The sequence below is a fragment of the Tursiops truncatus genome, chromosome 20 (assembly GCF_011762595.2).
Source record: "Tursiops truncatus isolate mTurTru1 chromosome 20, mTurTru1.mat.Y, whole genome shotgun sequence".
In the NCBI taxonomy this organism is placed as follows: domain Eukaryota; kingdom Metazoa; phylum Chordata; class Mammalia; order Artiodactyla; family Delphinidae; genus Tursiops; species Tursiops truncatus.
Genome location: NC_047053.1, coordinates 41742564 through 41754412, shown reverse-complemented (window position 1 = coordinate 41754412; position 11849 = coordinate 41742564).

The following is an 11849-nucleotide window of genomic DNA, read 5'->3' as shown; positions in this document are numbered from 1 at the left end:
CCAAAAGCCACTGAATGGTATACTGTAAACTGGTGGATTTCACGGTGTGCGAATTATATCTTCACTTTTTAAAAAAAGAAAAACAAGCTGCAGCAATTCCCCTGCCTCCCTTCCACACTCTCTCCTCCTCCACCTGTGATCTCGGCCCTACAGTCGCTGGCCTCCTCAGGCTCCCCCCTCCCACACATCCATGCACCACTTTCTGGGGCTGCTCGGAGGGGCTGGCGGAAGACTCATCTGTGAACAGAGAGCTGGGTTCTACTTTCTACGCACCGTTTTCAGGCCTCTGCGCATCAGACTCACCCTTTTATCTGAGGGGCCAGGATCTCCTCGGGTCTGTCCGCACTGGCCAGATGGTCTCGGGTTGGGGGAGAGGGTGTCAGAATAGTACTGTGGGGATGCATGGGCTCTGTGATCAGACAAGGGCAGTTTCCAACCCTGACTCTACTGCTTAGCTGTGACTTTGGGCAAGTTATTTAGACTCCTGTGCGCCTGTTTCCTTATCTGGCAAATGGGTACATGTCCTAATACCACAGCTCACAGGGTCAAATGGCATAATTTACCCCAAGAGCTGGGGGCATACAGTTGACCACAAATGCTGGTTCCCCAAAACTTATTATTAACTTGTGACCAAACAAGTGGCAAAATCTTGACCAGACCGTCTCCTGATTCAAGGCTGATGGTGACCACGGTGATGTTCCCAGCTTCCCTGCTTTGCGTGGTCCGAAAGGCTTCCTTCCGCTCGTCCTCCTTACCTACCCCGAGTTTGACCGTCTCCCCTCTGCCTTTTGTTCTACATATTTAAGAGGGTGGTGCTAAGAGGAGAAATCATTTTCTGAAACCCAAATCAGAGAACGTGGCATAACCAAAATATTTTTCTTTTACTTTCTTTTCTCTTATCTTTTTTCTTTTTTTTTTTCTGCTCCAGAATTTAAGAAAGTCTGAAATACAGTTTGGCCAAAGGCTAGAATTTCAAGAGCATTTTCATGGCTAATGGTAATGTTTCTCAGAGGCCGGAGAGGACCATGGATGCCCCACGAGATGAAGCGTGGTGTTAAATCACGTGGAGTCACACGTGAGAAATCTCATCTATTCACATTTCCTATCCCGGTTCCCTTCACTCCTCCTGATTATTGTCGAGGGAGGAGAGAGTCTGTCTGGTGCTAAAGCAACGCTTACTGAGGTCCCTTTGTAATAAAGAGAGAAGGTCACACGTTCAGTCTTTGGAGTGGCGTAGCCTCTGGTTAGAAAGAAATTGTTGAAAATCATAGTGATCTAAAGTTTCCTCTGTAATTGAAGTTATTAAAAGGAAAGCAAATGAATTTAAAGAAAAGTGGTAATAGCAGAACACCCGTGAAGTGAAGGCGGCATGGAAATGCCTGGATTCTGGAAAACACTGGATCGTGGGGACAACGGAGCTGAGCGCTTGCACTCAGGGTGCCCAGCAAGTCCCACTGTGTGGTCAGGGCACCTTAGGGGCCGGCACCTGATGATTGGCCAGGGCCCCGGGGGCTGACCTAGCTCCAGAAGCTGGCAGAATGGGAGGGCACTGGAGTCCTCAGTGGCAGCTACCCCTGCTGTGAGCTGAGAACCACCCCAGCATCATCCCTGCCTTGAGGTATCAGATAGGAGCCTTGGGGCCGGCCGTCCAGCCTTACGAATGTGTTGGATGACGGGGTGGCCCGGCACCAGGCCTTGGTGACCCAGATACTCCCGTCGGGGGAGGGGTGGAGGGGGAAGCCGAGTCTCCAGTCCAGGCCTGACAGAGGCTCTCTGTATGGGGGAGCCAGAAGGACTTGAGGAAGCAGATCAAGCCCCAGAAGTTGCGTCGGCCTCAGAGAGCCGCCCGTTTCCCTCCCGTAAGGGGTGTAAAGAGCTACAGAAGAGGGAGACCAGAAACCAGGGCCGCGGCCTCAGCCTTCCCCAGTGGGCTGTGTGTCCTTGGCAAGGCACTTACCCTCTCTGGGTCCCGGTGTCTCTCTAGACTACAGTGGCCAAGTGAGGAGTCCTTCTGGTCCTGACATCATGGACTGGATGGCCCCCTTCCCCATGATTCCCGCGACCACCACCCTTTGCGTTCCTGCTGCTTTCAGGGCGGACTAGGACACTGGCCAGCGCTGGCTGCAGGCCTGTGGCTGGGACTGTCCTTCTAGGTGAGGGGTTGTTGGTGTCCAGCCCGGTGAGGCTCTAGCAGGGCTGGGCAGTGCCCAGGGGCCCTACTGGCAGGCTTAAGGCACTAACAGGAGAGACGGAGCCCTGGGAGGGAAGGAGGGAGGAGAGGAGAGAAGGGAGAGGTGCCTGGGTGGAGGCAGTTCTAGTGGCTGCTCTCGTGAACATGCCGAAGGTTGCCAAATTGAGTTTAAGCCTTGGTTCCAGAACACAAAGGCTCTTCTCTGGGGGCTTGACCCCTCAGGTCCCCCACCCCCAGGGCCCGGCTGGCTGAGCTGCCCCAAGGGAACTGGCCCCAGAAGGGCCTGGTTGTTGGCTGCGAAGTGGCTGGGAGGGAAGTTTTAATGATACACAACACAAGACACAGGGGGGAAAGAAAGGGGTGGGGGGTGGAGGAGAGAAGGGAGGTGGGGGGGTGGAGAAAGAAAGACCTCCTGCCAGGCCTGTTGCCAGGAGACGGCTAGGCAGCTAGAATCAGCCCTGCTCTTTTCACAGTTGCCTTTAAGCAAGGAGAGAAAGCCCTGTCCATAAAGGGGGACATGTGTTGCTGGGTGTGTAAGGCTAGCCTCTGCAGTTAGGGGAGCCCCCGGCCCCGCCCCCGCCGCTGCCTGGAGAGAGCCCCTGTCGCCCCCAGCCCTGCCACCCGCTCCTGAGGGTTATGGATGAACGAGATTGGGCTACAGAGCAACGGAAAAGGACTCGGGAAGGCGGTGGCCCTGGCCACCAAAATGCCACAGCCACCTCCGGGGTGAAACTCACCAGCCAGGGTCCCCAGGAAGCTGGCAGGGCCGGTGGCATCGGGATGGGGTTACTGGGGGAATCCGACAAGGCAGGTCACAGTATTCTGTGGGCTCAGGGTGGGCCCTTAGTGCCTGGGGGTGTGCAGGTGTCTGGGAATCCTCAACCGGGGACTTCGAAGGGTAGGCTGGGGGGCTGACAAGTCCCCCTGCCTGCACTCTGGCCCTTTGGTCCTTGTCACAGATCCCACGTGGGAACAGGCTGCCCTAGGCTGTGCCTTGGCACCTGGGGACAGTGTCTTTGCAGCCTGGTCAGTTGGTGACTGCGTCTGTTTCCATGAGGAGTCTGCCACACAGCCACGGGGGTAAATGGAGGGTGAGGGCCGCTGGCAACACGAGGCCCCGGCGGTCAATCGATGGATGTCAACCGTGAGGGTTGTGCGTGGTGCGCTCAGCCCAAGGGCTGCCAGTAAATGAGACCAGGGCACCCTCTGCTAGGTGCGCCTGGCAGCTCATCTGAAGGCCCGACCGGTCGTGATGGACTTGAGTGTGGGCTCCGTGGTATAAGGGTTCCTTCAACATTGTGTTCTTGTGCCCCCCTGAAAACAGGCTGCCATATCTGTTGCTTCGTGTAGCAGTCAAATTAGAGGAGGAGGGGTTTCTTCTGCTCCCCCGGAAGCCGCTAAGGTCTGAGTTCTAGTCCTGTGAGCCTTCCCAACCCCCTTCGAAGCATCAAAGTGTTAGTGCTGGAAAGACACAGCTAGCCAGCCGGCCCCAACCTCCCAGCTGGGCGTCTGGGAAGTTCTGTTTGAATTTCAGGGGCACTGCCGGAGGCTTGCCTGGGCTCCAACACCTGTTTCCTGCCCCGGGCAGTGGGCAGCCCTGCATCCCCTGCTGCCCCTCAGAGTTGGCCCCCGGGGAGTGAATGAGGGAGTGAAATAGCTCAGCAGAGGCCAGTTCTGCACAAAATGGAGAAGTCGCTGCATCTTCAAAGGAATCTCTTACTCTGCATGTGTGTCTGCATTGAGATGTTTTCCATGCGAGGCAGTGTCCAGGAAAACAGGACTCCTGGAGAAAGCAGGCGGGTGAGACTGCCCACTAGAAGCGGTCTGCTGCGGCTCCTGGTGCGAAGGCTTGCTCTTCCTCCAACTTCTTTTGCATCTTGTTCCTGCTGAAGCGTGTGTTTTTCCTGGTTCTCTTCTTTCCTGTCCTCATCCACCCGGGGCCAGGCCCCACCCCAGGTGTCAAGACTTGTTTCCAGAAGGGCCAAATCTCCATGAGGTGATAACCAAAAGGGCAAACTTGCAAACTCTCAGAGGGGAGAATGGGGTGTGGGTGTAGGGGGTTGGTGGTGTCCTGCTCAGTGGCTGGAGGGGTGGGTGGTGACTAGTACTGATTGCCTGAGGGCCTCTGGGGGAGGGCAGGCGGGTTAGGGTTAGGGGTGGAGAGATGGGCCGTTAGGGGATCCGGGAAGTTCTGCTGGGCCCTCTGAGGTCTGGTTGGGTTTCTTCTGTAAATAAATTTTTATTTATTTGTTTGCTTGTTTATTTACTGTTGGCTGTGTTGGGTCTTCATTGCTGCCCGCAGACTTTCTCTACTTGCGGCGCGCGGGGGCTACTCTTCATTACCGCGCGCGGACTTCTCATTGCGGTGGCTTCTCTTGTTGCGGAGCACAGGCTCTAGGCGTGCGGGCTGCAGTAGTTGTGGTGCACGGGCTCTAGAGCACAGGCTCAGTAGCTGTGACACATGGGCTTAGTTGCTCCGCGGCATGGGGGGGGGGGGGATTTCTGGACCAGGGCTCGAACCCGTGTCCCCTGCATTGGCAGACGGATTCTTAACCACTGCGCCACCAGGGAAGTCCTCTGGTTGGGTTTTACAATGGGAGGTGTTGAGAGTCTTTCGTGGAAAAGCCCATCTCCCTGGCTTGTCACTGACTTTCTATTCCAAGAAAGGCCAAGGGCTCAAGGAAGCAAACACCCCTGGTGGCTCAGTGCTGTTCTAAAGGCTGGGCACGGGGTTTAGTCCTTCCTCCCTGCCCCCTCCCACTCCCTGGGCTGTCACACCCCTCCCCCATTCACAGGACCCAGTTTTAGCCTCGAAGGAAGGTCTCCCTCTCCGCTTTCACAGCTTAGCGTCCTGTTTTCCCCTTATAACTCCTGCCCAGCTTCTCCCATCCCCTCACACCCTCTTATTCTGTGGCTCCTGCTTCTCTGACTTGTGGGGGGAGAGAAGCCCACCCTGACCCCAGAAACATCTCCCCAAATGGCCACTGATGAACTCACCCATCGGCATTTCTCCCCCAAGACAGTACTGAATCCCCCAGATTGGCCCCTCATCTCCCTTGTTCTCAATGTGGGGCAGAGCCATGAATTAATCTCTTGGGTCCACACTCACCTCCTCCAGGAAGCCTCCCTGACCTACAGCCCTCTTTGTGCCTTCTAACTCCTCATCAATATAGTGATTCCTGATCCTGAGGGGCCCTCAGCAGTCACCAAGATTAGTCCCCAAAGCTCGGGGCTGGTGGTCAGGGAGGTTGAAGTGGGGAGGGGGCTTGGTGGTGGGGACACTCTCCTAATGCAATGGAAGAAGAGATCCCGCTGGGTTGGAGGGAAGGGAGGAGGGTCTAGATCCCCTCTGTGCCCTTCACTCTCCACCCTCTGCACCCTCAGCCCCTTGACCATGAGGTTGAACCTTCACTGAACCACAGCCCTTCCCTAAAATGGTCCTGGAAAAGAGTGAAGCAGAGACAGGGCCCTTCTCTCTGGGACAAGACCCTCCCTGTGGGACTCCTTAGTGGTGAGGTCCCACCTCTGAGAGTCCCCCAGGCCACAAACGTGTGTGTGCACCGACCCAGAACCGGGGCCTGTGAGGATGGCCGGGGTCACAGTGACACCTGCTGGGGCTTCTAGGAACAGCAGCTGGTGAGGCGCAGACAATGAGTGTTGCCGGGTGTGGGGCGGTGGTTAGGGGCAGTTGGTGTAACAGCTCACTACAGATCCTGAAATTTGCCTCAGCTAGTAAACCCTCATCTCCTTTCCAGGAGGGAAGCACAAGAAGATGCACAGGGAACAGGGCGTGGCGAATTCCACCTGGGGCTCCCAGGGACACGAGCTGCATTCCTCGGAACCGGTGGTAGTTTTTGAACTACTCTGAATGAAGAGTCTGGTTTCTAGGGATGTACCCAGAGGAAGTCTGAGGTTGTTCTCTGCATTTCTATGGAGTTTTAAGGGCAAAGAACAAGGACACGTTTTGTATATCTTTGTGTTTTATCTTTTTCATGAGAGGAAGAAAAGTATGTAATACTGCAAATGTCAATGATTAAAAACAGTTCAGGTCTTCCCTGGTGGCGCAGTGGTTGGGAATCTGCCTGCTAATGCAGGGGACATGGGTTCGAGCCCCGGTCTGGGAAGATCCCACATGCCGTGGAGCAACTAGGCCCGTGTGCCGCAACTACTGAGCCTGCGCGTCTGGAGCCTGTGCTCCGCAACAAGAGAGGCCGCGATAGTGAGAGGCCCGCGCACCGCGACGAAGCGTGGCCCCCGCTTGCCGCAACTAGAGAAAGCCCTCGCACAGAAATGAAGACCCAACACAGCCAAAAATAAATAAATAAAAAGCCAAGCATTTGAAGCCCTTTAAAAAAAAAAAAAACAGTTCAGGTGATCACTGTAAAGTCAATTTCTGAAGAAATTGGGAGGAGTAAATAAGATAGTGAAATGAATTAGCACAGTGCCTGACACCTGATAAATACTCAATATGTTAGGGCAATTCCTCCACGGTGGAAGGTGATCAGCCTCCCTGGTGAGCCAGGCTGGAGGGGAGCAGAGGTGCCCAGGGCCACAGGTTGGTTGATGTCTTGGTTGGAAGCCACCCGCTGAGCTGTGTCCTTCTAACGTGAAGGTGTGCTGCTCAGTAACTCCCTGGGATAAATAGAGTCAGATGTGCAAATACAGAAATTCAGGGGTAAGGGTTTCAGTAACCTTCACTTCGGGAAGAACCCAGTCTAGGATTCTTGCAAGTATTTCACATATCATCTGTTTTGCTCTTACACCCCTTAACTTGGATAATCGAACTCCACCAGCAACGACAGGGCTACAGAGATAACCTACCCATTTAGCCAGATACTGATGCTCTTCCTTGGCCAGAGTTTGGAGTGTAAATGGGGAAATTTGGGGAGCGGGATTAATGTTGGGGACTCAGCAGGCGCCGAGCCCTGGTCTTGGTGGGTTTCATTTGCTGTCCCATCTAATCCTCAGTAAAGCCCCACATGAGACCTGGCACCACTCTCACTTCACAAATAAGGGACTTGTGGGAATTCCCTGGTGGTCCAGGGATTAGAACTCTGTGGTTTCACTACTGGGCCCAGGTTTGATCACTGGTTGGGGAACTAAGATCCCACAAGCCACACAGCATGGCCAAAACAACAACAACAACAAATAAGGGACTTGTGGCCCAGGGAGGCTGTGTGACCTAGCCAAGGTCACAGTCCTAGTAAGTGCTGGAACGGGGATGTGCATCCAGGTCCACCTCAATCTGAAGCCAGGGAGTGAGGGGTGACTCCAAAGGGCTGGGGCTGGGTACACAGAGAGGTGGTGGTGACCCCGCTCGGAATGGGTATGGAGGAATGTTTGGGGGGATAGATAGCTAATGGTCAGCAAGGTCCAGTTTCCCACTCATGGGGCAGAGGACGATCGGGTATACACCGTTAGGACTGCCACGTACAACTGCTCAGGTTGTGCACTGCAAAAGGGTACCCCACATAGGAGGGCACCATCCGCATCACAGGCATATCTGCAGTGACGATTTCTGACAGTTGGAAATAAAATGCCTGGAGGAGGAAATAGCTGTTTCTAAATCATTCGGAGGGACTTCATGGTAGCTGGGCAGTGTCCTGCCAGCCTTTCCCACACGTACATCACATCTTCCTTGAGACCTCCGCCCAAGGGAGTGAGCAGGTGTTGGAAGTGGAGGAACATTTTCTGCCCCATCTCATTGCTCCCAGCACTCATCAGAGGGGCAACAGGGAGTGAAAGCCCTCACTGTCCCCCTGTCCTGCTGTCTCCTCTCAGAGATTCCTGGCTGAAGGTTCAGGCTTTTGCTCTGGTTGCTGGGGCAGGACCTCATAACTGGGGAGGAGGGAGGGAAGGGAAGGAGGGAGAGGAAAGGAAGAGTCTGGAGCTCCTTGGGTGAGCCCAAGGGAAGATGTAGAGCAGGGACTGCCTTTTTTTTTTTTCACATCACAAATTCATTTTTTAAATAACATCAGAGATCATTTGGGGAAAGGGGAAAGTCCTCTCAATAGCCTCGGTCAAGTTTGGGGACCCTGGGACTGCTTCCTGGAGCAGTATTTGTTGTAACAAGCATATGAGTATATCAAGCTTCAAGCAGATGCAGTCCATAAAGTCTGGGTGTGCAGAACAGACAATATGGCATGAGGTCTGTGCAGGTAGAGGGAATTGTTCACCACCTAGAACAGCTCACAAGAGGTGGTTTCCTTTACTAATAAATTTCCATGAGTTTCTATTACTATTAATAATCACAGTGTCTATTGAATATTTATTCTATTAGACATGCAACTATGTTGGTGGCCATGCTTGCAGCAGATACCCTGTCCCCACGACCACAGCCAACTGGACCAGGTGTGGCTGCCTGACCCTTGGGCAGCCAGTTCACAACTGGCCACAGCCTCTGACAGATCCCGGAAGTGCCAGTGTGGGGTCCCCCTTTTCCCCTCAGACATGTGTTAGGATACATGGCAGATGCCACTGGGCCCCAGAGCTGAATGGCCATGGCACCATGGGGGTGTCAGAGCAGTCATGATGAGCCACGTGCAGGCTGTAAGTTCTGAGAGAAACAGGAACGAGGAGTTAATAGAAGCAGAAGCAGAAAGACCTGTTTAGAAAGGGTGCAGGGGGAGGAAGCCAGCACAAAGAGGGGAGCGAGAGAGGCAGACCCAGGTACCTGAGAGCCTTGTTAGTAGAAGCATCAGCCTGGCAGTGTGACTTGACTACCCCCCACTGTGTAGCCTTTTCTGTCTTCCAACAGCACCCTCCTTTCCTATGATCCTTACATAGCCACTGTGTGTCCCCTTCCCTGATGCCACTTACAACAGCGGACAGGAGGTGGGGAGCTTAGGGTTGGAAGGTTCACATCTAGGAAAGAGGATTCCAGCTAGAAGAAGGATGAGGCCAGAGAGACCAACCTAGGGCTCCTTGGAAGCCTGACTGATCAACCTTGCCGATTATTGAGCACCTACAATGTTCCAGGCACACTGTACACGTTACCTCATTTAATCCTCACAACCAGCCCAAAGAATAGCTTTATCCCTGCCTGATTTTACAGTCGGGAAAACCAGGGCTCTGAGAGATTTCAAGTGACTTGCCCAAGGTCACCGGCTCAGAAGGAGAGCCCCAATGCCAGCACAGGCATCCTGGCTGTCCAGGGCTACAGATACTGCTGGGCTGCTTTGCAGTGGGAAGAAGAAAAAGACGTTCATCAACATTCATCACCCAGTGAGTTCAGCCCTATACCAGGCACTTCTGCGTGGGGAGAGGCTGGCGGGGAGGTGAGTAGAGAATCCCAAAGAAAGAGGCCTCATTTATGGTTCCCAAGACCGTGCCAACTGCCTGACAAAGCCATGTCTCCGAATTGAAAGTCATCGCGGCCCCTGGAGGCAATAGGGCTTCGGAGAACGGAGAGTTCTGGGGCTGCAGTGCCGGAGGGTTCCTGGAGGAGATGGGCTTGTGGGGCGGGTAGGGACTGGAGAGGAGGAATGGGTGGGGGTGGGGGGGGCTGGCCAGGCGCAGTGCATGGAGGGAGGCGCCCTCTGGGCTCGGGAACTCGGAGTAGGAGGGGAGGGGAGATGGGCTCTGCGGTGTCAGGCAGGACATCTGAGAGACCCGCCTCCTGCTGGCTCGCTGAGAGCCCTTGAGCAAGTCACTTCCTCCTCCGAGCTTCGCGTGCCATGTGCAAAGTGAAGAGGTTGGGGCGACTCCTCCGGGTCCTCCCTGCTCTCTACTCTGGGGGCGTCTCGGCTCGCCTAGAGAACAGCCCTTCCAGCGCGGAGCATCGTCCTCCACCGGCTGCCTCCGCAACGGGCGGCACCGCTGAGCAGCAGGGGGCGCTCCTGCAGAAGGCTGGCCGCCGCGGCCGCCCTCGGCTCCGTCTGCCTGGCCAGGGGGTCAGAACAGGAAGGTCCTCCCTTCTCCGTCCCTCCCAGCCTTCTCGGGTCACTCGTCTTCCCGCACTGCTCCTTCCCACCCCACTTTCTGGGATTAGCTGGCAGGGAGGTTCCTGGAATCCAGGTTTGGGGGCCGGTCACTTCCCTTTTCTGTGCCTCTGTTTTCTGGGTTATGGGAAGAAGAGACGAGTTATTGGGTGGGAGAGACTTCCAACCACAGTAGGTGTCCAGGACAAGTAGATGTCCTGCCATTTCACACTCCATGATCTTTCCCAGGACGGCGGATGCTGCTTTTACTGCCCACCCCTCGCCGTCAGGATTACAGTTTGCTTTAAACTTTTACCTCGAAGTCCTTTTTTTTTTTTTTTTTTTTTGCGGTACGCGGGCCTCTCACTGTTGTGGCCTCTTCCGTTGCGGAGCACAGGCTCCGGACGCGCAGGCTCAGCGGCCATGGCTCACGGGCCCAGCCGCTCCGCGGCATGAGGGATCCTCCCGGACCGGGGTACGAACCCGTGTCCCCTGGCATCGGCAGGCGGACTCTCAACCACTGCGCCACCAGGGAAGCCCTCGAAGTCCTTTTATGCAAAGGTAGAAATGACTTCTGGATTCTGTATGGCGCTGGCACAATGAGTAATGCTGAACAGATAGATGCGGAATGACTGGGTTTTTGAAATCATCTAGACCGGAGCTGTGAGAAAGTCAGACAGGAGCTGCCTCTTCTGAATGACACTGGAAGGTGTCCACGTTCATCCTCACATTTCTCACCACTGTTGTGTGAGGGAGACAGACAGGGAGCGTTATATCCATTTGATGGATGAGGAAACCGAGGTCACAGGACAAAGTTAAGTTAGGACCCAGGGTTCTCTCCGCTCAACTGCAGGTGTCCATCCCGTTGTGGTCAGCGACCCCTATTGGAGACTCGTTGTATTACATCCAGGTCATAGTGGACACAATGCCTGGTCATGAGGAGACATGTAGGCACAACCTGGGTGCAAAATCCAGAGAAGGAGAGACCGGGGGACACTTTGACATTGGAGCTGGGGGCTAAAAATGAGATTCCAGAGTCAATAACACAGAGGGACAACGTTCAGCAAGTCTCAAAGGCATTTCCTACTTCCTATTCTAAAGTCCCCAACACCCTTTCAATCTACTTCTCACTCCAAAGGTGAACTCAGAATAGCAAAGGGATTCTCCACAGGATCATCTCTTAGAATTATAATGACAACCAGTGGTAAAACTTGATTCCTTCTCAAACATTTATGTGGCAAATTAGGATGGATTGTACCATTTGGCAAAGTGAAGAAACATGGACTGAAAAAAAGTCACTCTGCAAGATCCTGCTCAACTATCACTACATCTCAGTATTGTCCCAGGCATACCTTCCCTGGAACAATGAATGGCTCGTCCTCTTGCCTGGTTCCCATCTCATTTGGCAGTTCCTTCTCTTTGCTGCAGTTCGGTGGTGAAACACATACCGGCTCCCTGGTTTCTAATCCCAAGCTTACTAGCTGGGCAGTTACTTAACCTCCCTGTGCCTCAGTTTCTTCATCTGTAAACTGTTCCGAGGATAAAATGAGTTAATATTCCTATAGGATTTATAACAATGCTTGGCACGTAGTAAGTACTCAATAATGGCTTATACTGATATAGAAATGTCAAAATGCTGTATGTACTTATGGACATGTCTTTCCCAACAAACTCTGAGCTCCTCAAGGACAGGACCTGGTTCATCATCTCTTACTCCCAGGGCTTAACATCAGATGGTC